Source organism: Hippopotamus amphibius, chromosome 4 (genome assembly GCF_030028045.1).
Source record: "Hippopotamus amphibius kiboko isolate mHipAmp2 chromosome 4, mHipAmp2.hap2, whole genome shotgun sequence".
Classification (NCBI taxonomy): domain Eukaryota; kingdom Metazoa; phylum Chordata; class Mammalia; order Artiodactyla; family Hippopotamidae; genus Hippopotamus; species Hippopotamus amphibius.
The window spans coordinates 30,719,797-30,742,883 of record NC_080189.1 but is presented as its reverse complement, the minus strand read 5'-3'; the positions used below and the strand labels follow the sequence as shown (position 1 = coordinate 30,742,883).

Sequence of the window (23,087 nt, the reverse complement as noted above, 5' to 3'; positions counted from 1 at the left end):
TGAACCCTCCGCTCCACGTATGGTGCCAGTCGGGGTGGGAGGACCAGGCAGTGATGATTACTGATTATTTCTCTTCTCTGGAATGAAAGCTCTATTACGGGCAGGAACTTTACTGTCTTCCTTGTCACAAAGTAGGTGCTCAATAAGTATTTTTGACATAATATCTGAATAGATAAGAATATATGAAAACAAAGCAGAATGAGGTGTGGGTAAAAAGGAACCCTCCTACACTGTTGGTGGGAATGTAAATTGGTGTAGCCACTATGGAGAACAGCATGGAGGTTCCTTAAAAAACTAAAAAAAAAAGAGTTGCCATATGATCCTGCAGTCCCACTCATGAGCACATATCTGGAGAACACCATAATTTGAAAAGATACATGTACCCCAAAGTTCACAGCAGCGCTATTTACAATAGCCAAGACATGGAGGTAACTTAAACATCCATTGACAGATGAGTGGATAAAGATGTCATGTATACATACGATGAATATTAGCCACAAAAAAAGAATGAAATAACGCCATTTGCAGCAACATGGATGGACCTAGAGATTATCATACTAAGTGAAGTAAGTCAGAGAAAGACAAATATCATACAATATTGCTTATATGTGGATTCTTTAAAAAAATGATACAAATGAACTTATTTGCAAAACAGAAATAGACGCAGAGACATCGAAAACAAACATATGGTTCCCAAAGGGGAAAGACAGGGAGGGATAAATTAGGGGTTTGGGATTAAAATATGCACACTACTTATACATAAAACAGATAACTAACAAAGACCTACTATACAGCACAGGGAACTGTACTCAATATCTTATAATAACCTACAATGGTAAAGGATCTAAAAAAGAATACACACCCCCACACACACATACACTTATGTATATATAACTGAATCACTCAGCCGTGCACCTGAAACTAAGACAACATTGTAAATCAACTATATTTCAATAAAAATTAAAAAAAAATAAAATTAAGAAAAAGCAGAGTGATACAATGGAAAGAGACTGGGAGCTGCCTTGGACTGGGTGGTCAGGAAAAGCCTCCTTATGAAGGTGATCTTTAAAATGAGTCAATAACATCAAGAAGAAGGCAATGTTGATAAGATCTGTGGCAAAGCAACCCAGGAAGAGGAAAGATCAAGGCGAGGTCACCTTTCAAGTGAGCTAGTTAGTTAAGAACTCATTGGTAATGGAAACGCAGAAGGGGGTTGGAATGGGGACAGTAGGTGAAGCATGTGACACTGGGAGTTACAAAGAGCCAGATCTTCACGGGCCAGAGAAAGGATTTTGGATTTTATTCTAAGTGTATTCTAAGTCAAATTCATTAGCAGGTGACATGGTCTGATGCACATTATAAAAACATAATTCTGGCTGTTTTGTGGAAAATGACCTGTAGGAAAGCAAGGGTATGATCAGTGCAACTAAATAAAAGATTGCTGAATTAGGATGGTAGCAGGGAAATAGGAAAAAATGGACTGATTTAGGATTGTGAACCATCAAGACTTGAATGTTGTTTCTTTGCTCATAATTTTTGCCAGAAAGGGGAGGGAAAAATAAAAGAGATAGAAATTTAAGCTGATTTTCTACCTCTTCCGTGATATATCCCCTATGATTTAAAAATATAAATCACTATTAGTTTTAATATGCTTCTTTCATCTAAAAAAAGAATACATAGCTATAAAATCTCTTAGACAAAAACATGCTTAAAAATAAGAATTTGATACAAAAGATAAAGTAATATTTTCTTAAAGAGATCCCATTATACAAGCCCTTTTATTTTCAGCATATGTAGTATTCCTGGTCAGCTTCAATCTACTCAGATCTTGTTTCCAAGTATTGCCTTACTTTGAAGATTTTAGCCTTAAAATAATTAGAAGAAATTTTGTGAACACAGTACTCCAAGTCAGTTTTTCTCCAAATTCACCTTAATACTTTACTTAAGAGATGTCTAGACATGAACAATACTATATCTGCACCTTATGTTACAAAAGGACCAAATGTTCAATAACTATATACTATAAATATTCTTATCTTTGATAAGACCCTAGGAAAGCGTGAGACTCCAGAAAAAAAAATTCCACTGTGGAATACTTTTCCTTTCTCAGATCTCCAACCTAAATTCTTTTCAAAATTGACCTCTGATTACAATGAAAACCAAACCAGCCTGAAAAGGCAAGATCTCTCTAAACATGAAACATGGACATGGGTGAGAATTATGTGTGTTATTGGTAGAAAAAGGTAGGACATACCCTGACTTTGCCTTGGGGATAACCATGCAGATTTCTGGATTGACTTTTAATCTTTTTAAATCCCATTTCAGTCATATCTCTCACTTCTTGCCTCCTGGAGTCACTGACCAGCTCAATGATGTCTGTGCTACACCACAGAAAGGTCCCCAGCACAGGGTAAGTGCCCTGATGTACACAATACATGCAATACCTGAGTAGCTCTCCAGGGCAGTGGATCCAAACAACAGTATGATAACTACAGGCATGACGTCACCTTGACGTCCTAAAGTGAGCTTTACCATGGACTAGCAAAACCATAACTTAAGCTTCTCCATGGATGTATATGTAAAGCCTATATATCTAAAACAATTTTTCATTACAAACTCAAAACTGAGATTACCAATCATGGGAGAGAAGGGGTAAGGTCCATCTGGGTTGGACACTCTTTCAACTGGGGAAATGCACCATTCAGATTTGATGGCCTCACTTGATACAAGTTCTGCCCTATAAAACAATTCCTCTGTCTTTATTCCACTTATACTGAGGGGCACAATTTGATCTTAAGATTGAAAATACAAGTTTCATCAACATTAGAAAACATTCTTGGAGCAAATTAAATGTAAAATGTAATTCAAATAAAATATATTTTACAGATGGTGCTGCAGCTTCCTGGTCACCTGTCTTGGCTTTGTTGTCACTGTATTATCCTCCTACATCGAGTCTTCCGAGACCAAGGAAAGCATTAAATGTCAAATCTATCCTTAATGCAACATATATACATCAACTGCATTTACACTTACATTTTCTTCTTCAGTGAGCTCTGAGTCCTAGATAAAGTCATGCTCACATTGATCATTGCACAGAGAATCACTCAGTCACTATTTAGTTTAAGGGCTGGATCTGAGTGGAGCATCTATAAAATCTGGTAGTAATCCATAGTTTAAATAGAACAAAACTAGCAAAGAATTAAGCGACAGCTCCTTCTGAGCTTTGCTATGGTAGGAAGTGCACATACACACCACGTTTCACCACAAAACCGTCTGCTGTCCTCAACATGACCGGAACATGTGTATATCTCTGCTAATGATGTCAGCATGTGTCTCTCAAGCGCTTACTTTCCCAACACACATGGTTTGCTGAGATGGTCTGTACCAATCTAGTCTGCAGCGCAACTCCCCCTCTCCTCAGTGAGTGCTGTCCTAGAATGGTAGAAACAGCTCTGCATTTGGAGTTCAAACCCAGCTCTGAAACACGCTGTGATCTCTGGAAAATCATTAAACTGCTCTCACTTCAGTTTGCTCATGTGTCTGATGAAGATAAAAAGTCTTCTTCACTGTTATCATCAAGGCTGATTTGACACATGGGAAAGTGGTTTGGAGAATTTAAAATTCTGAATTTGTAAAGCATTACACAAATGCTATTCGGAATTAGTTTGTGACATACAATCCAATATGAACTTGTCCTATCCTGTTGGGTTTGACCTTCATTCCCTGCAATGTGCCACAGTTTCTTCCTCACCATTGTTTTCCAGTATCTCATCTCTTGTTCTTTACCATTTTACTCCTCTCCTTCCCCTTGCGTAGCAGAGCATCTGTGTCTCCTGTACATCAAGCCTCAGAGGCATCAGCTTTTAAACCAGTTGGCCGCCTCACCCACGTCACTGTGCTCGCTAACCTGCCGGACCATCGGTTCTGGCTGGCAGGGATCGTGTTTAAACATTATTTTATTCCCAGTGCCTAAGCAGGACCTGTCACACAGCAGGTATTTAATAAATGCTGGTGGAAATAACGACCAGCTTACCAACTGAAAAAATCAATTTCAGATTTCCTTGAATTTCTCTGACTAATATGTGCTCTGAGTTTCTTGTTAACATTTGATTTCCCTGGACTTCTGCTTACACATTTCTTTTTAAAATATTGCCTCTCTGTTTTACTATGTGTCTTTTTGGAGGATTATACTATGATAGTTCAGTGTGCCTTTAAACATTTAAGACAATTTACATAGTTAAAGAAAAGTTACATAGTTAAAAAAATTTACATAGTTAAAAAAAGTCTGGAAACAACAAATGTTGGAGAGGGTGTGGAGAAAAGGGAACTCTCCTGCACTGTTGGTGGGACTGTAAGTTGGTACAGCCACTATGGAAAACAATTTGGAGGTTCCTTAAAAAACTACAAATAGAACTACCATATGATCCAGTCATCCCACTCCTGGGCATATACCCAAAGAAAACCATAATCCCAAAAGAAACTTGTACCATCATGTTTATTGCAGCACTCTTTACAATAGCCAGGACATGGAAGCAACCTAAATGCCCATCAACAAATGAATGGATACAGAAGATGTGGCATATATATACAATGGAATATTACTCAGCTATAAAAAGGGATGAGATGGAGCTATATGTAATGAGGTGGATAGAACTACAATCTGTCATACAGAGTGAAGTAAGTCAGAAAGAGAAAGACAAATATTGTATGCTAACTCACATATACGGAATATAAAAATGGTACTGATGAACTCAGTGACAAGAACAGGGAAGCAGATACAGAGAATGGACTGGAGAACTCGAGGTATGGGAGGGGGCGGGGGGTGAAGGGGAAACTGAGAAGAAGCGGGAGAGTAGTACAGACATATATATACTACCAACTGTAAAATAGTCAGTGGGAAGTTGTTGTATAACAAAGGGAGTCCAACTCGAGGATGGAAGATGCCTTAGAGGACTGGGGCAGGGAGGGTGGGGGGGAATCGAGGGGGGGGCATCAAGGAAGGGAGGGAATATGGGGATATGTGTAAAAAAAACAATTGATTGAACCTGGTGTACCCCCAAAAAAAAAATAAAATAAAATAATAAAAAAAAAAAAAAAAAAAAAAAAAAAAAAAAAAAAAAAAGAAAAGGAACAATGTGCAGACTCTCCCTATCTTTGCTGAGCTACTATCAACTGAACATTTTAAATAAATAAAGCCTGAGAAAGTGTGTTTATACAAGGGATTTAGAATGCAATCATTTGCATTAACAAGCTATTTTATTTGCTTTAAAAATTATTTAATACAGACTTTCTTAAAATAGCTAAGTTCTTCTACTGTAATTAAACTAAAACTTGTGTTCTATGAATAATTTTTACCCCTAAATATATGTTCATGAAAAAACTGCATCAAGTAAGGCAAGCTGATCATAAGATATATCCTCAAAATGATGCAATTAATTAGTGATTATTTTTCACCAAATCTCTCAAGCTGAGAATAATTACCTTTCAGTTCAAAAATGAGTGCCCTCACTGGGTTAGATAACAGAAGATTAGATAAAACACTGTAGGTGAAATTGCTTTATTGACTTTTTTCAACTATACAAATGGAAGAACATGAACTTTGAAATAAAATAAACCTGGCTTCAGATTCTGGCTCCTTTACATACCAGTTGGATGACCTTGGGCAAACCACTAACTCTCAGTTTCCTCATCTGTAAAATGAGAATGTTAAAATTACCTTGCAGTGTTGCACTAAGGATTCAATCAGGTAACATGCTGTCCCATAGGAAGTACTACCTAAAGGGTAGCCATTATTAACCATATCGTAGTATCTATTAGAATATAAACTCCATGAGTACAAGAGATATCATTATGTTTTAAATACTTAACATATTGCCTGGCACAGAACATGTATTCAATGAATATTTCTTGAATAGTTGTAACTATGACTGGAGGATGACAGCAAGCAAAGCTGTTCATTTCCTCCTAAAGACTATTAGTATCACTCCCACTAAAGAATCATCTAATCCCACAAGTTATTTGGTAAAATCTTCAGTAAAATCCCTATCCAGTGAGAAAATAGCTGGAATTTTTCAAAACATCTTTATTAGGAAACTAAGGCAGGAAGGGTGTGGAGGGTGGAGAAACCAACTTCTTTTTTAAAAATACTGAAATCAATTCGTCTGCTATTTTAAACAAAGGTTGGCCACAGAATGGCAAGAATGGCATAGTTTACTTGTCCCTTTGTCCTCTTGGACGTGTTTGAGGAGGAGGGTAAAGGCATGAAGTCCCACCTTCTTATTTAACGCTTGGTGACTTGTAAGTAAACGCATCCTCCAATAGAAATATAGGGGATTCATTTCCTGTATTAAAGATTATTTCATCTCATTATATGTGTACAGACAAAATAGTAAAATCTCAAGGAGGTCTTTTCTTAAACAAACATTCATTTATAAAAAGGAACTGGTTCCCTGACACCTCCCCTACTCCCCAGGATTTCCCACTAAAGAAAACAGATTAAACACACATCTTTATCGTTCTCCCTGCTGAAGCTTCACTAAAACAACAATAAAGGGATATTTTAAAAGACATAAACCCAAAGATAAAGGAAAAGGAAAAGAAGACAACAGGAAGTATACTTGGGAAGGTACAAAGCCAATAGATGAGTAGTAAATTTCTCAGCAGTCCCCCAAAAGCTGAATGCTTACTCAGTAGTGGAGAAAGCTGGGAACAACCTGACTCACATTACAGAGCCCCCCAAATGCTCAGATGCTGGCAGCCCTGGATACTAATGGAAGTGGATGAAAGTAGAGCTAAAAAGAGGATGACTTGTTGAAAAATTGTTTAGGAAGAAGTTAGAGCCCTCAGGTCCCCTTCCCTACACTATGTAGCTGGGTGACTACCCACCCCCACCAGTAGAGAAGTTAGGGGGTTATTCTGTGGAAACAGTAAAACAGAGTCTCAGGACTGGGGTATAGCCGAGGATAAAGTAGAATACTGGAAACAGGATTGGAGTTCAAATTTAAATACCTTTTCCACAAAGGTTCAAAACCAAAATAGCGCTGGATTTCTCAATAGAATATTAGAAGCTAGAGGCAGCAGAAGAATGTCTTCAAAATTCTAAGGAAAAAAAAGATTTCCAACCTGTAATTCTAGAGCCATCAGAGTTAACATGTAAGGGCAACAACATAGATGGACCTGGAGATTATCATAAGTGAAGTAAGTCAGACAGAGAAAGACAAACATATGATATCACTCATGTGGAATCTAATTTTTAAAAAATGATACAAATGAACTTATTTACAAAACAGAAACAGACTGGCAGATAGTAAAAACAGACTTATGGTTACCAAAGGGGAAACGGGGCGGGGCGGGGGGGATAAATCAGGACTTGAGATTAACAAATGCACACTACTATATATAAAACAGATAACCAACAAGGACCTACTGTAGAGCACAGGGAACTCTACTCAATATTCTGTGATAACCTATATGAGAAAAGAATCTGAAAAGAACGAATACATGTATATGTATAACTGAATCACTTTGCTGTACACCTGAAACTAACACAACATTATAAATCAACTATACTCCAATAAGACTACATTTTAAAAAGAATTAACATGTAAGAGTATATAAAGCCATTTTTAGGAATGCAGGCTTTTTAAAAAATGTATTTCCTATGTGTATTTTTCAGGAAGCTGCTGGAAGATACGCTCCCTCAAATGAGAGATTAAACAGAGCAGGACAATGACTTAGATTCCAGGAAACAAGGAATCTAAAACAAAAGGGCGGCCAAGGAAGTCTCAGGATGGTAGGAAAGGGATATCCCATGACGACAACAGCTTCAGCAGTCTAGACTGGAGTGGGTCTAGAACGTGCTGAGAAATTTCTTAAAAAAAAAAAAAAAAAATCATTGGTAGAATACCCCAAATATTTGAATATATGAAGAGAAAACATACACCAGGGGAAGTTTAAAAAGTTGATTCAAACAGAAATACACAGAAAACAAGCAGAGTTATTAATTCAAAACAACAACAACAACAACAAAACCAACAAAGTATTATTCCAGAAAGAAAAAAGTAAACCTGGTAATTTACCTGGTTCAGCTGTGAATAACATTTATATCGTCATCATCATGTAAACACTGTTCTAACCAAAATGATGATATATCTGTGTTGAGGTGAGACAAGAAGTATGCATGGGGGTGGGGCGGGGGGAGGGATACCAGCTCCTCATCTTCCATAGATGTCAATGGATAGGGCTTAAAACGGAAAGAATGAGAAGAGTTAGGTAAGTACGTGATTTAGAGATATGGAAGTAAATTCCAAGGGAATCTGCTAAAACAAAAATTGAAAGTGGTTGCCTCTTTCTTAGGAGTGGAAAATGCTAAAGATGCAGGACTACTATTTTTCATAAGAAGGATTTTAGAATTAAATTTACTCTACATTTTCTGTATGAAGCAGTCTGATAAAAGTAAAAATAAAATTAAAACAAATAATAGCCCCACCCCTGAAGACTTCACAATCAAGAGAAAGAGGTTGGTAGCTGGGGAATTTTATATGTTTTACACCAAAAAGGTTATTCAAAAAGGCTGAAAATTATAAGTAGCCCAATTATACTTCTTGGTTATTGGGAATAAAGGGGATGGGTGGCAATTGGAAACTTATACTCAAGTGCTGTCATCCTTTTGCTAAATATACCTTCACTAGCTGAAAATTGGAATGCTATAACAAAATACAAAAAGCATATATTTAAATGTGATTTACAGATGCCACAGAGGTCTCTTTCACTAGACCCTATTTGGAAATTTGAATTTCTCCTGCAATACTGCTCATTAAAACCACACATACAGTCTGCTCAACTCAGTGTGAACTGGATTATTTTCCAACTTGGAGAATTCATTTCAGTCACAAAATTTTGAAGCTTAGAACTCTATGTCATGGGCAATTTCATTCAATGAGGGAAACCTGGATTTACTTTATTTGCTAAAGAAACACATATGTTTGTATATATTGAATATAATCAAGTATTGTGAGTATATAAAATTAAAAGTACGAGGGTGAGTCAAAAATTATCTGCACTCCAGTTATATTAAAACTTCTGTTGGCTGCACTGTCATATCAGCACGTTCTGTTTAAGGCTACTGTCTCCCCAGTCACTGCTGCACAGGTGTGAACATGTTACCTCAGTTCATTTGTAGCTGCAGTGCGAGCAAAAATGGATGCCCCACTTGTGATTGGCACGAAAGAAGAGCAGTGTGCAGTGATTCATTTTATGTGGTCTGAGCATGTGCACGTCTGCGCACTTCTGCCCATATTGTTGACACTCTGCAAAAACTTCATTTTGAGGTGTTAAAGCATCCGCCCTATAGTCCTGATCTTGCTCCATCGGACTTTCACCTGTTTGGTCCCCTGAAAGCAGCCCTACGAGGATGAAGATTCACTTCTGATGAAGAAATGAAGACAGTAGTGCATTCGTGGCTTGCAGCTCAACCTAAAACATTTTTTAATGAGGGACTATGAAAGCTTGTTGACAGATGGACAAAATGTATTGAAAACAAGGAGACTGTGTTGAAAAATGATGTATTTGTCTTTTCTGAAAGTTAATTAAAATAAATTCTACAGCCAGAGTGCAGACAATTTTTGACTCACCCTCATACATAAAAAGCATGTAAAAAATCAAGTATTCTTATATGTATACATGTGTATATGCAAATTATGTAATGTGTGTTTATTATGTTAAAGACACATATACATTTTATGTTATTCCTCAAAAAATATTACAAAAATATCACTAGCTATATTTCTGAAAAGAGAAAATGGAGCTGGGTACATTGAGAGGCAATAGAACACTAAGTTCTTCAGAGCACAGTTCCTGGAGCCAAGGATCATGGATTCAGATCCCAGTTCTACCACTTAGTAGTTGGGCAAATCACTTAACCTTTCTGTGTCTCAGTGTCCTCACCTATAAAGCAGAGACAACAATAGTGGCAACCTTATAGTACAGTTGGGAGAATTTAATGAGCCAATACATGTAAAGCACATACGATAGTGGCTTGCACACAGTACATATTAAAACAGGGATGTTGGTGGTGGTGTTAGCAATACCTCACGAGATATCATCTACAGACACCCAGCTACTGAACACACAGGCACACAAGTGCATGGTCACATGGGTATTTACAACACTTTTCTTGCCTTTGAACTAAAACACCTATATTTCCATCTTTGACCTTTTCCAGTAGGAAAAAAAAAGGCTACCAATAATATCAAAATTTTAAGGATGGCAAAAAATTCCTTTTTCCCTCCACCTAATAATGCCTAAAGGCATAAATGCTGCTTTAACTGCTAGATCAAGTTCCTTGACAAATTATATCAATAATTCCATCTTCTCTTTTTATGTTTTGAACTTATATTAAGTCAGTCAGATCAGCTTCTTTTCAAATTAATAGTAAAATTAACTTTTGTTCTTATTCAAATTTTACAATTTTTATAATGAAATATAATATCATATAGCCAATGAGTGCTTAACAGTTCATTACACTGAACTTTCAAAGAAACACTAATAAATGAAATAAGTATTACTTATTTACTGCTAATAACTGATTTAATAAAATTTCTAAGAAAATAATATTTGCCTTGTATAAAATATTTCAAGTAATTTTCACTTTGGGGAAAATAGCTTTACTTTAAATTTTTCATTTCTGACTTCGATCAATCTAATGAAAAGAAGAAAGCAATCTGCCCTAACAAAGCCAATCAATTTATTGAGTGCTTACCTTTATTAAGAATACTAAACTTTATAAGCAGTTGAGAAAGAAAGGAAAAGATACTTCCAATTACTAAAAGCTTTTTTATAGGAAATGCATTCTATTAGTATAAAACTTATCCTCATCCTACCCAGCTTTATGGAGAGAGGACTCTGAGATACATACTATCTAAAGGAAACAAAAAATCCTATATCTAACCTACCATAAATAAAAAATATTCTCCAAACTGTTTTCCTGTATACATGCCAACTGGAAAATAATTTTTACATTAAAACAAAATTGTACCGTCTTCCTTGAACACTTACATAAGTTTCCCTGCGCAAGCAAGCAGATAATCAACCACATATAACAGAATCTCCTCAGTGAGAATATATTTCACTGAGCGAAAAGTAAAAATTATAAACACTGTAAAAGTTATTTTAATCTGCTAGTCTCTTAATTTATAACCCAAAACTCAGACTGTTTTTTCAAAAGTAACTTTCAACATAATTTAAAACCACAAAAGTCAGATTTGCTTATCTTGGAAAATTAATACAATCTAAGACTCACCTCTCTGCAAATAAAAACTATTTCAAAATATAACACACTCTACTGGACATTTGAATATTTTAAAAACACGGTGCCTTTTGACTCCTACCTACATGCTACATAACCAACACTTTTAATAAACAAAAAGTTTGATGAAAGGTCTGCATTCACTAAATGATAAATGATAAACTCCAGTCTCTACCCTGTCAAATGCTAAACTCTGCAAGCTTTCAGCGCTAAGTATCTCTATGTCAGTTGTTTATTTTTCCTTTCCCGGTGATTGGAGTTTAAAAATATTATATTACTTATAGTTAGTAAATAAGAGAATTCCAGTGCCAAATATTTGTATAAGATAATGGAACGGCCGACATTCTGTTAAGAATCCACCGAGACTAACAGTCCAAGAGCACTTGTGCTTAGAACACACATGCACACAAAGCCTCTGTTTCAGCCAAGTCTCAAAACGATGTCACAGCAGACACAGGCTTGGTACTTTCTGAAGGCCAATTATTCACCATGTTCTATGTGTCTTTACAAAATTTACCAAGAAAAGGCAGCATTAAATTTCCTTTCTTTTAAGAATCATAAATGAGATGAGTCCAGTCTACTTTAGAAAAAGCTAGAACTATAAACCAGTTTTTGAAGAAACAAAGTCTTGTCATTTCTGAGCCCATGCAGAAAGGTGAGCTAAAGTAAAAAGTATTGGTATGCTGTGGTCCTTTGTTCTTGCTTACATTTGAATAAATACACAGAAGAATCTCTGTAATAATATATCTTAATTTAGTCCCCCTTTCCATTTGATTTACACTGGTAATTTGCTGAGCTAGTTTCTCTATCAAAGTTATTGGTGAAGTTCAGATTAGTATGTGTTTGCTTCACGTGCTGTTCAAACTATGAGACAGAGAAACGTGTTATGCCAAGATCAGAGGGACTTAGCCAAGGGCCACGGGTTCTCAGGGTCAGTGATGTATATTGTGACAGGTAACACATTAAGGGTGAGGCAATAAAGCAACTGGACACGCTAGACAGGTCACCACGTATACAGTTTCTGATGCTTTGTAAGCCAGGTCAGCTAAAGTCTGCATGCTCGGCCCCACTGCAAAAGATTTACAGCGTGTTACTGGTCTCGGAAGAGGTTGTCTCTATGTATTATTGGGCTAATCCTCAGAATTCGAGACAGGGGTCCCCATCACCAGAACCTGGGCAGAAAAGTACAGAGGAAGTATCCTAAGCAACACAGTCAAAGAACACCAGACTCAATTCTGATCCAAATCTTGCCTCTTACTCAGACCCAAATGTGGCCAGATCCCTCCCAAACACGAGGGGAGCATGAGCTCATCACCACAGGCATCTTTAGGACAATATCACTTACAAGACAACAGGTTAGGAAATTGGAAATTTTAAAAGATTTTATTAGGGAGAAAGGGAATTCATACTTTAATATCTGCAGTAATTTTTTTAAAAGATTTATTTATTATTTATTAATTTATTTTTGGCTGCGTTGGGTCTTAGTTGCTGCACACGGGCTTTCTCTAGATGTGACGAGCAGGTGCTACTCTTCATGGAGGTGCGCGGGCTCTAGAGCGCAGGCTCAGAAGTTGTGGCACACAGGCTTAGTTGCTCTATGGCATGTGGGATCTTCCTGGACTGGAGCTCAAACCCATGTCCCCTACATTGGCGGGCAGATTCTTAACCACTGCACCACCAGGGAAGTCCCTCTGCAGTAAGTTTTGAATCATTCTACATTAGTGAAAGTATCTTTTAAATCACATTCTTTTAATTGTTTTACCTTTATTTTCAGACAAGATATACATTTTAACTTATCTCTGTACCTTCTCCAGGAAAACCTCAAACCAATTTGTTAAAAGAGTATTAGACTTCCCTGGTGGTCCAGAGGTTGGGGGGCTCTGCCCTTCCACTGCAGGGGGCACAGGCTGGATCCCTGGTTGGGGAACTGGGATTCCCACAGACCACGTGGTGTGGCCAAAAATTTTTTTTAAATTCTAAAAAGAGTATTAAAGGGAAATGTTTCCTTTAAATTTTATAAATCTACAAATACAAGTATTTATTACAAGTGAAGAGGTTTATCCTTTTTTATCTTTGTGGTAAGTCTATTCAAGCAAAAACACTTTCTTCCTGAACCAAAAATATGTATTTTCTTTTTTAAAATCATAAAATATAAGAACTCAAGCTGATCCATAGTCATGCTTAATGTTCAGGGAAAGAAAATCATATATGAATAATGATAAAATCACTAAATTGTCACCAAAGTTGCCCAAACATCAGCAATTCAGTCTGACTGGTAGAAGGAACAGTTTGAATTAAATAGTATGAATTACAGATCAATTGTAAAGAAATGCATGTTTGTTACAACAAATATTTTAGCTATAAGAATGATGAAGGGCTTCCCTGGTGGCACAGTGGTTAAGAATCTGCCTGCCAATGCAAGGGACACAGGTTCAATCCCTGGGCCGGGGAGATCCCATATGCCGTGAAGCAACTAAGCCCGAGTACCACAACTACTGAGCCTGCACTCTAGAGCCTGTGAGCCACAACTACTGAGCCCACATGCCGCAACTACTGAAGCCCACACACCTAGAGCCCATGCTCTGCAACAAGAGAAGCCACCGCAGGGAGAAACCCTTGCACCGCAACAAGGAGTAGCCTCCGCTCGCCACAACTAGAGAAAGCCTGTGCACAGCAACAAAGACCCAACGCAGCCAAAAATAAAATAAATAATAAAATAAATCTTAGAAAAAAAAAAGAATGATGAAAAGTAGAGATCCTTGAAGATCTGCTTTTATAGACAGATTAATAATGATTTGAAAGGAGCATGTTCATTATTTGTAATGTTCTTCTAACATGTTTAAAAAGTTTGTTCTCAAACAAGCTAAGCAATTCTACAACAACCCTCTGCTACTAGTCAATTGTTTATGGAACGTTTTTTCCCCTGAGTCTGGGAAATTGCGGCAGCATTCCAAAGAACTACTGTTCTAACCATTCCACAAGAGCCCTTGGCTGGCTGGTCTCCCTAAGGGCATCCTAGCCCCACACCCAGTTTCCTGGTGCCTACTTTAGCTTGCTAACTATAATTTTGCTATTAAACCTGAACTAAACACATCCAGATTAATAAAATTTTATTTATAATGTACATCTGGGGAAAAAATTCTAAAACATTAGATAAACTGCCCTACCTGAAAACCTTTATTCCTTCATCAGTAAAGGCACATTGTTAGAATAAAAATACGTCTTCCATTCTCTCTTCTATCATTAAAAAAGGTTCTCTGAATGTGAAGCCCCCTTAGCCCAGCATGGCAGGACCAGGTAGCTATCTTCTCCCAGGTAAATGAGAAAGGGGCCCAGAAGAAAGCTGCTTCCAGGGTTATGCAGCAAAAGATAGGTTAGATCACATCATTCTTCAGCTTCCTAAACTTCACACTGCAGAGTATGTACACAGATATTCAAGACATCTCCGAAATTTGACCCAGGTTACACAGCCAGCTCTCAGCCCTGCACTCCCAGCACACATCTATCCAATGACCTACACATGCCCTTTGCCAAGCACTCCATGAGCTTCTGAGTCTTATCACAATTGTTCCCTCCACTAGCCTTTCAGTTCCTCAAAGTCCCTTGCTTCCCCTGCAAAGGCCCTTCCGTCAACCTTCACCCACCTCTGCCCATGATTTACCAGCCACTCGAATTCTGCCCTCCCTCCCCCTCAGATCTCAGCTCAAACACTTCCTCCTGTCCCTTTACTAAATGCTCTCGGTACTACAAGGCTATCTATCATTCCTTACAGTTCTTTTAAAGTACTTTAATAGCACAAAAGAGAACCTTTAGAATTAAAATATTTAAATTACAAAAGGCAACCTTCCCATGGTCTCATTAAAAGTTAGCAGTCCCTGTCTTCAACTTAGCTGTGTAAACTCTGCACAGAACTTGAAAATTTATATGTTAAATGCTTGTTTCCTAGAAGAGGCACTGAAACTATTCATATTTTTACTTAATTAGCAACAACTCTTACACTGGCATGTATCATCTAATAAAATTCCAATTTTCTTAAAGATGTTTCATAATTGGAGCCTGTTATTATTACCCTTATCTGAATAAAAGGGAAAATGGGACATCCCTGGTGGTCCAGAAGCTAAGATTCCATGCTTCCACTGCAGGGGGCACAGGTTTGATCCCTAGTCAGGGAACTGTGCCACGCAGCACAGCCAAAACAAAAACAAAAACAAAAACAAAAACAAAAACAAAACCCTTCTATGAATAAAGGGGGATATATATGGATCACAATTCTGAAAATGTAGGTTTTTAAATTTATGAAATTTCATGAAAAAAACTTTAATTCATAAGCTATTATTTAGTCATTAAATTCGTCAAATATTGCATATTAAGTAAATATTAAACATCATTTTTCTAGACAGTTCTTCTGAAAGCTACTTTCCTCATTATAGCTTAAATGACTTAATTCTCTCATCTTTTACACGCATTTGCTTGTCTATTGATTTAACTGTTTCCTGAGTCATCTAGACACCAATATGATTTTAAATGAATAGCTGTTGTTTTACCTTGACCAAAGGAAGTCAACAGATGTTGGAACCAAATGTGAAAGCAAAAACTCCACACAATTGCTGAATTAGCCTTAAGATAGCATTTGCTTAACCTGTAACCAACATCCACAGTGGAATTACCCTTTCAAGGGTATATGCAGCCAGAAAAATATCTGTCATTGAACTCTGCACAGACGAGGGACATTCACCAAATCAGTGGGTATAGATTTATATGGCTTATATTTAACCAAAGCTATCTTAATATATACAATTAAGAAACAATATATAACAAAGCTTAAAATGCTTACTATGACAGAGTATACCTAAATTATACCAAAGTCAGAAATACAAAACCTTGAGTCATTCATACTTCAAACCCTAAAGTAAGCAAAAAGTCCAAAGAACACTCAAGATCCTGTCACAAAGACCCATCACTAAGGGCATGAATATCACGACATTTCCTTTCAAAGACATCTGCTTATGCGCTTTTCTGGGGTATAATTAGAGGCAGTCAAACCAACATCACTTAAAAAACAGAAAGGTTAATTGAACTCTGTCCTGGGCTTTGAGTGCATAGAAAACCGAGATGTGCAAACTGAGCCTCCGGATGCAGAAATGTCTACATTATCTTCGATTTCCTCTGCATGAAATTTCTGTGAGTTTAACAACTAAATTTTAAAACTATAGCTTTAAAAGAATTCTAGTTAACAAGTCAAAATAAAATGCATATATTGAAGGGATGTGTTTCTATTAGATGAAAAACGCATAAATATTGAATAATACCCCATTTCCTGATGTCAAGTAATACAAACATCACTATCATGTGCAAAAATTCTATCTCAGCAAGCTCTGCTGAATTCAGCTGCTTTCCATCCAGTCCCCAAAGTCTTAGTCCAGACCCTGTCCATGGCTTCCAAACACTAGGGTATAACCACTAACCGGCCTTCCCAATGCCTCCAGCCCTAAATGTTACCATTTCATCTAACACTGGAAACACCGATTGACTCTCTATAGTCCAAGGGATAACATCAGACTCTCTCACAAAGGCCTTTATTGTTGGAAGACTTTATGCGCGTTTCATTGCCACCATAGCCACACAGAATTTCTAAGTTTTGCCTAAACTTGCCATGTTCTTTCACTCTTCTGTATCTTTGCACACACTCTTCATGTGGCTTCCCTCTTCCACTAGAAAACTCTTACACATTTTCAGCATCCAGCTCAAATAAAGACTCTGCTGTAAAACCTACTGGAAGTCTCCAACTGCTCCTTAATCTGGGTTCCCACACTAATTTATTTATAACTTTAATGCCATATTTTGCTTTATTTTCTTTGCAATCTCCCATTTCATCTTTGTATCTCAAGTGTCTACTACAGACTGGGTACTCATGTTTACTGATGGAAAAAGGAAAGAGGGGAAGGGAAGAGAGGAGAAAGGAAAAGAGAAGCAGTTTGATTCTTAGGATAAGAGAACGATGGTTGAATTTTTAGAGTTCCTTTTATAATAAGGAAGATTATATTAAAAGATTATATTTTTAAAAGTTGAATGACTACTGAATACCTTGGAATTATAGATGAAGCATATTTAAGCCTTATAGAAATAGTGTCACTAATTAATTAAATATATTCCAATCATTGGATGGTGGAGTGAAACATGTATAGACTTGGAGCGTAAATTGTTTCTGAATACTAACGAAAGGAATGAGCAGCTGTGTATCTCTGGGCATCCTACTTCCCCTCAGGTGTAAAATAAGTCTAACGGTAAAAAGTTACTATTAAGTATTTTCTGAGAAAACAGAGTTAAACTCTGGGCAAATACGGAACATGCAATCAATGATATGATGGACCCTGATTTAGAAATAAAGGTGCTAGGATAGCAACCAAAACTATAAATAGCAAATAATGAAGATATTTAACTTAATAATTTAATTTTAACTTAATGGGCTATAAGTGGCTGTGTAATTATTAAATGTATAACTACTTAAAAGAAAGACTGCAGAATAGTGTGTAGAAAATTAACTACTATTTAAAGATATTCCAGTTTTGCATTATGATTTTAAACAACAGAAAACTGAGGGTGGTTAATTTCTCCATGGCCATTAAAAATGTACTTGATTTCCCTTAAGAGAATCATTTCAAATCTGGTTCAACCATTGGATATTTTATGAAAGCTTTAAAAGTGCTTCCACATAATCACTAGCTCTGTGCAAATTCTCTGGGATAATAATATTAAAGAAAAAGAAAGCGAAAGAAAGAAGAAAGAAAGAAAGAAAGAAAGAGAGAGAGAGAGAGAAAGAAAGAAAGAAAGAAAGAAAGAAAGAAAGAAAGAAAGAAAGAAAGAAAGAAAGAAAGAAAGAAAGAAAGGAAGAAAGAAAGAAAGAAAGAAGGAAAGAGAGAAAAAATACCTTCCCTTTTAAATACAAGGTACTGATCTTAAACATGTAAGGTGCAGGCAACTTAATTTCTGACCAGCGCCTGACAAGTTGTGGTTTGCTGGCAGTTGAGCATATATTAGCATCATACTCTGACAAATGAAGATCTCCTGGTGGTGACATTCAGCTGCTGTCAATATTGTAAACGTCTGTTCAATCTGTTTACATTCCCCTTGAGCTGGCACCACTTTCCTAATGCCTATGTTAATAGCAAGGTAGAATTGCAATAACAAATGAACTTCATTTACTCTACAGCCAAAAGCCTTGGGAAGTACCCATCTAAAGCTTAAAACCAATTTCCATTTAGCTTCAATTTTCTCTTTTAAGGAGAAAAGGAATTTCTGTTACTGAAATTACTTTGAAAGTCACAGCATGTTCAAGTTTATCTTCCTAGTCATTTGGGCTTGTTTTCCCAATATAATTAGAATTTAATTACTCGTAATCTCCTCCTATAAATATATAAAAGTTTCTGTCTGTGACAGTTTCCCATTTATTAAGAACAAATTTGGTTAGAGTAGGGTTGCCAAATTCAGCAAATAAAAAATACAAGGTGCTCATCTAAATTTGAGTTTTAGATAAAAAAATAACATTTTAGTACATGTATATCCTAAATATTGCATGGGACATACTTCTACGAAAATATTATTTGTTGTCTACTTGAAATCCAAGTTTAATTGGATATCCTGTATTTTATTTAGGAAACTTAAGTTAGCGTTCTTTAACAATTTGCACCTATAATTCAATAGAAGGGTCAAATTCATGACCAAGATTTACCAGAAATGTTTTCTTACAGGTAGCTTCTTAGCCTGCAGTTGTTTTTTGGAGGGGTGAAGGTGGGGTGAGAGGGCAAGTAGGTTATAAAGATCTGTTTTGAGCCTCTCTCACTTTTTCTGATCAGTCCGATGAATAATGGCATTTTGACTTTTGCTTAAGCAGCACCGTAGCCCAGTTGCCGGATCTTCTCTTTTTTCTTAGTAATCATTCAAGATATGTGGCAGCTCTCAGAGATACTGGTGGTCTTAAAAAAATAAAAAAAGCCTTCTCCTCTAATCTGGCTTACAGATCTTAAAAGTGATGCACGATTTTGAATCAAGGAAATGGACAAGTTGGATTGAATGCATTGGGCTTATTTAAACATTTACATGCAAAATTAAAAAACCTCCTAATTTTTAAAAAAATTAGGCTAAAAGCTAAAGGACGCAAAGGATGCAACCATGTGAGTTGCATTGCAAACATTTGCCAAAGACCTAACATCCTGTCATATCCTGCATTAGCGCTCACCCCTTTAACACGCCATTGTTGTCTGAACCTATGTAATAGCCAGGCCCTCCCTTAAAATCTCACCCTCTTCACTGCCTTTCAAACACCATCCTCCATCTGCTGTGCTGGCCACTTCTTTTCACACTGCTCTAATTTCCTGTCTATTATTCAATTTCATAAAGGTTATTAAAGTAATAGGCAAGATGAATGGTTCATGTTATCAAGTTGTTTGCAGTCTGGTAGTTTGGGCTGGTTAGAAAAAAAGGAAATTTGTAATAAAAATGCACTGAACTTCAAAAGTTGAGACATGTCCGTTGGGGACGCTGGTAAAGGCCCAATGAGAATGGGCTTCATAGTCAGAAACATGGAGGTCTGAATCAAAGCTTTACCTGCTACCGCTGAGTGACCTTGGACATATTACTGAACCTCTCTGAACTTTATTTGTAATTATCTATCTTAGATGACTGTTGTTGAGTTTAAAATGAAAGATCATAGGGAAAACGTTTTATACAATGTGAGATGCTAAGCATTAATAATTAAATAACACAAAGATACTTCAGCATTTAAGAAAAAGCAGCAATTATAGAGTAAACTTGTGAAGTTGTCACAAACATGTTGGAACTAGACTGTGATGATCTGGATATCATAATCTCCAGTTATTAGCTATGCAAATAGGCAAATCACTGAGCCAATCTGTGCTTCATTTCCTCATCTATATTACAGGAATAATAATAGTATCTATCTCATTAGAATCATGGAGAGGACAGAATTGATTGATTAATGTAAAAACCTTCATATGAAAATTTCATATAAACCTCCACAAGTCTGGAAGCCTTACAGTTTGCAAGCACCTGAAAAATGTTAAGCATTTATCACCATCATTGTCACTATTCCAGTTTCAGGAGGTAGCAGTTCAGACAGATCGTAATGGGCCGGTAGTACTGCAACAAGAGCATTAAGAAGAAATTCCCAGCTAAGGGACAGCAGGAATAAGAGCAGGAAAGAACAGAGCCAGAAAATGAAGTAGGTAAGAAAGCTAAAAAAGGCAGACGAAGGTTTGATTGCAGAAGAGCTTGATGCAAGACTGAACTGTCTCTAAACACTTCATTACCCAACCAGGAGTCTTTCAAGGTTTGGGAACAGAGCAGTAATGTGGTCACTGTTGCACTGTATTAACCAGGCAGCATTGGTTTGGGGTAAATGAGGAGACAACAGAGGCAGGAAGTTTAATGAGGGGGCTCTGCACTGTTTCAGCAAGAGGTCAGGAGAGCCTGAACCCGAGCGTTGCAAATGAGAATAGAGAAGAAGAGATGGGATCCTGAGATTGTAGAACTAGAACCTACAGGACTTGGCAACTGTTTAGAGAAGGAGGCTGTGGAGAGGAAGCCAGAGAAAAAACTGCCTGAGAAGCAGATCAGATGCAGATCAGTTATGAGGGACAGGTAACTGGGGACTGAGACCACAGATCATTCTTCAAGCAAAGGAAAGGCTATTCCGGGTCTAGACAGAGTAACATCTAGAGACTTGCTAGGAGGAGAGAGGTGGCCTGATGGGAATGGGGAAAAAACGGCCACAGTCAGTCAACAGGAAGCAACAACCAAGATCTGGATGGCAGCCAGGGACACAGGGAACAGGGATGCACTGAAAGCTGCTTAGTGGAAAAGAGTACCTCCACCAAAAGGGGCGGGGACGGGATAAAGCAGTATCGATCTATGCCAGTCACCTTCCTGGAGGAGAGGCTGACCACTGGGACTGAGCTTGGAGCTCTTCTCTAGACTCAGTACTCAGAGTAAATCTTATTAGAGGTCTTAGGAGGCAGTAGAGACATTGTCTGTCTACCCACTGTGTATACACTAGGCTGAAGGCAAAGGCTAGTAGTGCCTATATTCTGCATAAATTTTTGAAGGATGAATGAATGAACAAATTACTGGCCCTTAGAACCTCAGTTCTCCAGGTCACCTTTGCATCATAAGGTTCTTTCCAGCATCACAAACCAGCTCTCTATGACTCATTCTGTCTCAGGGACAGCCCGAATTACCATGTTATCTGTCAAATTGTTTTACTTGCATTCAAGCAACCTAATGGAATGCATAAATGGTTTTCAAAATATGTTCCTAAAAGTCTTTGAGGTTCCATGAAATATGCTATCCCACCCCACCCCACCCCACCCCATCCCACAGCCCAGGGGCCATCCATAATCATATAAGCTGGGAGAAGGAAGAAGAATAGCAGCCATACTTAAATTGGTTGTATACATGGGATCATTATAAGACTGTGGTTTTATAAAAGGATTCTGAGGGGTTTTTTTTTTCACATTCCGATACCTTATCCATCCCTTAAACTATAAGTCTTATATAAAGTAAGCCCTTTCGTTTATGTTTAAATTATTGTCCAAATGTCTTAAATTGAAACATGAGATTCCAAATCCTTCCACCTCCTCTTGCCCGAAAGAAGAAAATTAGTGGCATACTGTAAATAAAATACACTCAAAATCATCGTGTAGCAAAGTGAACAGAAGTAAGGCAATGTGCATGTCCCCTTTCTCTGAGAGTGGTTTATTTTTTGCAGCATTTTCTGTTCTCCAATCATGGACCTGAAGAGTTATCCTCCACAAAGCCAAGTAATACATGAACACAGGTTGTTCCTGTGAAATGCAAAGCTTTCGTTCAGCTTCACACTAAGAGTCTGTTTTAATGGGCTTGGGACCGAAGCCAGCCAAGCCCCAGTGTGCGGGAGCGGGCTCCTGAGAGCCAATCTGTGCTCGTCTCTCCCCAGCTCTGTATTCAGTAATAACATGTTAGTAGCCTGAAACCGACCATGCTGGGAGTATTTACACCACAGAAATCTTCAAATGCGACAAATCAGGGCTTTTTTCTGCTCAGATATCCAGCATATCAGCACACCATTAAAAAAACTTTAAGTTCCCTGCAAGAAATGAGTGCACAGATACCACTGAGAACTACTGCAAAGAAAGAAATATACTCAATGAATTACTTTTTAGGATTCTGATATGTCTGCAATTACATGTGAGCAGTTTCAACTACCTGGTGCTGCTAACATATCATATTTTATATACTCAGTGAGCTTCAAAAGTCTATATATAAGCTGTGTTTTTAATTGACACGAATTTTTAATGTTAAAAGAGGGTTTGCTAATTTTTGAAGTAAAAGTAATCATAGATTTTGGAATCATAGAGTTTGAGTGCTGAAGGGAATTTAAGAAGTAACTTAGTCCAACTGTTCCAGAATTAAAAAAAAAAAAAAACCAAACACTATAATTATAGAAACTGAGACTCATATACGAGGATGAGTCAAAAATTATCCGTGCTCCAGTTATATTAAAACTTTTGTAAATTCTACAGCCAGAGTGCAGATAATTTTTGACTCACCCTAGTACACTAGCCTACATAAAGGCAGTGCCAGGATTACAATGTCTGTCTGCTACCTCACCACCTGAATTTCCAAGTGGGTTTAAGTGGTGGGTTTGTTTGAAACAAGAAAAGAGAGAAAGAAGTAGAGTTCCATTACGATGTCTCAGTTCTAGTCCCGAGGGGCCTGTTGGAGTCGT

The 23,087-nt window shown here is 37.3% G+C and overlaps 1 protein-coding gene across 1 annotated transcript in view; it reads right to left on the bottom strand.

Moving 5' to 3' along the window:
* Window positions 1–23,087, bottom strand: part of TSPAN12 (tetraspanin 12) — a 70,604-nt gene that overhangs the window by 31,334 nt on the left and 16,183 nt on the right. The window lies entirely within an intron of this gene.